This window comes from Priapulus caudatus, unplaced genomic scaffold (genome assembly GCF_000485595.1).
Source record: "Priapulus caudatus unplaced genomic scaffold, Priapulus_caudatus-5.0.1 Scaffold449, whole genome shotgun sequence".
Lineage (NCBI taxonomy): Eukaryota > Metazoa > Priapulida > Priapulimorpha > Priapulimorphida > Priapulidae > Priapulus > Priapulus caudatus.
Window position 1 is genome coordinate 87,245 of NW_014577510.1, and position 5,137 is coordinate 92,381.

At 45.8% G+C, this 5,137-nt stretch overlaps 1 protein-coding gene across 1 annotated transcript in view; it reads left to right on the forward strand.

Annotated features, from left to right (window-relative positions):
• The window catches only part of LOC106810527 (acetylcholine receptor subunit alpha-like 1), a gene marked incomplete at its 5' end in the record, with an annotated part of 39,457 nt that overhangs the window by 33,000 nt on the left and 1,320 nt on the right, over nucleotides 1–5,137 (forward strand). The window lies entirely within an intron of this gene.

A 5,137-nucleotide genomic window follows, 5' to 3' on the forward strand; every position in this document is an offset into this window, starting at 1 on the left:
AGAGACTTCCTTCACGGCTCTCTCTCTCCTCCCTCCTCTGTCTCTCTCTCTCTCTCTGTCTTCTCTCTCTCTCTTTTCTAACGTTATATAACGGCAGCCGCTGGAAGAATGCGGCGGCTGTCTGTCATTGGGCGCACGGCTCTATACAGAGGGCGGACTACGGATATTCCGCCGTTGTCTGTGGTTGCCGATATGCTCTCTCTGCGTGTTGTGACGTAGGTGGCGAGCTGAGTTAGAGCGTACGGTGCCTATCACGCACGTGCTAGACTGAGAAGATGCCAGAGGAAAAACCCTATTACCGCATAACCATGGAACGTAATTTCCATCCTTGTGTATCGTGCAACACGGGTGGAAAAGCGAGAGGTGACTCGCGGCGATTATACTTGGGGTTCGCGCGTGGGAATTGATTGCAAACGGTGGCGTGAAATGCGAGAATACCAGACCGGTGTGACTGCGTGATAGGCGGCTGTCGGCACATGCGCGCTAGCTGAAAGCTCGTAAGATTTTGCGCAACACTCTTGCATGCCGACATTCATGCATGACCATCGACACGCACATACCGAGCCTTCATTCACGAATACATCCTTGCATCCGCTACTGTATCAATGTATGTGTGAATGTATAGGTTATCGCAAATTTGTGTGGTCAGTTAAAGCATCTATGCTATCTATCTCTATCTATCTTATCTATCTATCTATTCTATCTATGCTATCTTCTATCTAATCTATCTCTCTATCTATCTGATCTATCTATCTTATCTATTCTATCTATCTATCTATTCTATTCTATCTATCTATCTATGCTATCTATCTACCTATATTATGCTATGCTATCTCATCTACTCTATCTATGCTATCTATCTATCTATCCGATCGATTTATCTATCTATCTATCTATTGCTATTTAATCGTATTTATCTATTTATCTATCTATATATTTTATCTATCTATCTTATCTATCTATCTATCCTATCTATGCTATCCTATCTATCCTATCTATGCTATCTATCTATCTATCTATCGTATCTATCGTATATATCGTATTTATTTATCTATCTATCTATGCTATGCTATCTATCTATTAAGCTACTGCTATCTATCTATTTTATCTATCTATCTATCTATCTATCTATCTATCTATGCTATCTATCTATCTATGCTTATTCTATCTATACTATCGTATCTATCTATCCTATCTATCTATTTATCTATCTATCTATCTATCTATCTATCCATGAGAGAGAGAGAGAGAGAGAGAGAGAGAGAGAGAGAGAGAAAGAAAGCTGCTCTTCGAGATATTTGTTTTGCTCGTTAAATCGAATGACACTTTGCAATATTGCAATTTGTCGGTTTTACTGCGTGGAGGTTAGTTGTTTGGTCGAGTTTAAAGGCCCGTTGGGATACTTGCGGGTCTAGCTCGCTCATGATACCCAGCCCAGGGTGAGCGCTGGCAGCACTGCTCCTCTGTAATACGGGAAATTTACGTTGAAATTACCCGTCATCCATCTTTAGCGTTATTTCCGTTTAACGACATCGTACCGCCACACTGACGTCACGAAAATTGACGATGACGTCACTGAGAGTGACAAGTATAGAATGTATGTATGCCGCGAAGTCGTATCGTGCACACGATACAGTGTCATAGCACGATGCAGACGTTACGTTCTATCTACCGAATGTCACGATGCTGATCTAGGGCCTATACGTCGTGTAGCCGTATCGTGCGCATGTTATAGCATCATAGCACAATGCAGGCGCTAGGTTTCAGCGGTCGGCATCGCGTATGCACAGACGTTGCAGGTTTTGGATCTCGTGCATTCATCTCTAACTAGTTAACATGCACCGAAGTGACGACGATACAAGGAATATGAGAAAATTGTCGGGCGGGATCACTCTTGGCTTCTCAAATCCAGTAGGAGAGTGCGTGTGCAATCTGCACTGTACACGCTCTTTCTATCGAGCCACAGGGTCACCTTCACCGATGCGTGTGTGCGCGCGCACTAGAAATGTATAGAATGTTTTCTATCGCGCATTTTTTTATTGTAATCCGGATGCAACTGTAATACTGGATGAATAAACATGGGGTTATTACATAGTAGTCGTGCGTGTGTCATAAATGAACATTGGTGTTGTTTGTTACGCAACGGTCGCTCACTGTCGTGCGCGCGTGTCGAGTCTAGTTCGCATTTTGATTCCCCCGTCACTCTTCCACGCCGTGAAACGTTATATTATGCGCTTAAATCAACAGGGTCACGCGTAGGAGGCCGAGCGGAAATAAACAAGCCATAAATATCTCGTGATGATCCTGCATGATAATTTCACAGGCGTGCGTTGCAGTGTACGCCACAACACTACTACAGAATTAGCACACTACACTACAGTAACAGTAGCTAGCGCCCCGCCCCTAGGTGGTTGGTTACCCACACATTGACTATCATCACCTCATTAATTGACATTGCTCGTTGTTACTCACCGCTGAACTGTGTATAAGAGAACACACTGTGTTATTATAATATGCAGATCACTGTTACTCACACAACGAGCAACACTGCCGGTGTTTACAGCGCCGCCTGTCAAATACGCGACGCCAACCGTAGACGATGAGAGAGAGAGAGAGAGAGAGAGATTGAAAGAGAGAGAGAGAGAGAGAGAGAGAGAGAGAGAGAGACGCAGAGAAGACGAGAGAGCGGAGAGAGAGAGAGAGAAAAGAGAGAGAAGAGAGAGAAAGTAGAGAGAGAGGCGAGATCGAGGAGAGAGAGAGAGAGAGAGAGAGAGAGAGAGAGAGAGGGTAGAGCGAAAGAGAGAGAAGAGCAGAGAAGAGGGTAGCGAGAGAGAGAGAGATAGAAAAGAGGGGAGAAAGAGAGAGAGAAAAAAGAGAAGAGAGAGAGAAAAAGAAGAGGGCGAGAGAGAGAGAGAGAGAGAGAGAGAGGAGGAGAGAGAGAGAGAGAGAGAGAGCGAGCGCAGAGAAAAGGGATAAAGAGAAGAGAGAGAGAGAAGAGAGAGAGAGAGAAGAGAGAGAGAGAGAGAGAAGAGAGAGAAGAGAGACAGAGGAAGAGAGAGAGAGAGAGAGAGAGAGGAGAGAAGAGACAAGAGAAGACAGAGAGAGAGAGAGAATATGAGAGCCACCAGAGAGAGAGTGAGAGAGAGAGAAGAAAGAAGAGAAGACGAGAGAGAGAGAGAGAGAGAAAGAAGACGAGAGAGAGAGCGAGAGAGATAAGAGAGAAAAGAGAGAGAGAGAGAAAGAGTAGAGACGAGAGAGAGAGCGAGAGATAAGAATAAGGGAGAAAAAGAGAGAGAGAAAAAGAGAGAGAGATGAGAGAAGAGAGAGAGACAGAGGGGAAGAGAGAGAGAGAGAGAAAGTAGAAGATGAGAGAGCCACGGATAGAGGAGAGAGAGAGAGAGAGAAGAGAGAACGAAGCCGAGAGAAAAGAAGCAAGAAAAGAAAAGAGAGAGAGAGGGGGGGAAAGAGAGAGAGAGAAGGAGAAGAAAGAATGAGAGAGAGAGAAAGAGCAAACAGAGAGAGAGCCGAGAGAGAGAGAAGAGAACGAGAAGAGAGAGAAGAGGGAGAGAGAGAAGGGGGAGAGAGAGAGAGGGAAAGAGAGAGCAGAGAGAGAGAGATAGAGAGAGAGAGAGAGAGAAGAGAGAGAAAAGAGAAAAGGATAAAGAGAAGAGAGAGATAAAAGAGAAGAGAGAGAGACAAGAGAGAGATGAAGAGAGAAGAGAGAGAGAGAGAGAGAGAGAAGAGAGAAGAGAGATGGAGAGAGAGAGAGTCGGCGAGAGACACGCATACCTGTTTATTACTTGTACTGTCATGTTCCGTGACACCACATAACCACGCTAAAGCAGCGAAACAGGAACTAATACATTCTTTCTGAACGCAGGCGCCTGCGATAACGACTGCGAGCTTCATTATTGATCTCTCCTCTTAAGATCTAACTGACGCCAGCGGGCATGCCGGAAAATACGTAGCATAAATGATGACCGGAATCGGCTTGAGTGCCGTAAAAGACACACGGACGCACGCACGCACGCACGGCACGCACGCACCACGCTACAGCACGCACTATTGCGAGACACAGGATTCGAAAGTCATCGTCACACACAGACACCACCGCTCTCAAACAAACATAATAATTTCAATCCACTATTTATTTTGGGCGGCACACCGCCAGCAAGCGCGATCGTCGCCACTACGCGCGCTCCAATTCTATAGACTCCTCACACTCGCGCAAACCAACAGCCCAGCCCGCCGCGGCCACTGCGGCACAGCCCAACGCACGGCAGAGTAATATCCAATTGCATTATATTACCCTAACACCACTGGCGCGCGGGCGTTGCGCAAACGGCCATGCGCGTGACGTAAGCTGCCGGTGGCACATTGCAACATCTCCATCGCTGTGAGTCGCACGGGCATCAAGCCAGCAGACAATCGCGCGCGGGTCAAGCTATAGTGCAAGAGGTGCGGTGATGATGCTCACATGCATCAACTGCCAACCGACACTCGCCCGTGAACGTGAGGACTGCCCTATAACAGGCTGCGATCGCTATACTATGCTTGCTGCCGCTGCAGCGCGTTGCTCATCGGCTCTGCCGTACAAAACACACTAGATAATCGGAAAAGCATACCGGCAGAACAGATCAAGGCATGCCCCACTCGACCCGCCAGTGCCACCGATCTACCATCTGTCGCAAATCCAGGCGACAGCTATGCATGAACAAACATCGATAAAACTAATCAGGAACGCCAATCACGCAGGCACCACATCCTGTAGCATACAGTTAACGCGCATCAATAGTACTGTTCAAATAGTGCCAACTGATTGTGCTGGTTCTAATTAGACCTGTCTTATTTTACCCAGTCTAATAGAGCTGGTCCTAATTAGTTCCAGTCTAATTAGGTGTTCTATTATGCAATGGCCAATAGTACCCAAGTCTAATTGGCCGAATAAAATAACTTGCAGCATAAGACCCCCCAAGTACTGCAGTATAAAATCTACAGGAATAATATACAGTGATGTAATTCTAATGATTCAACAAATATAACATTCTGTGCTAAATCGACAAATGCCTGCCCCAATGTCAATATCCAGATCTATATGTAAAAGATAATCAAAGACACTGTGGATTAACTATACTGG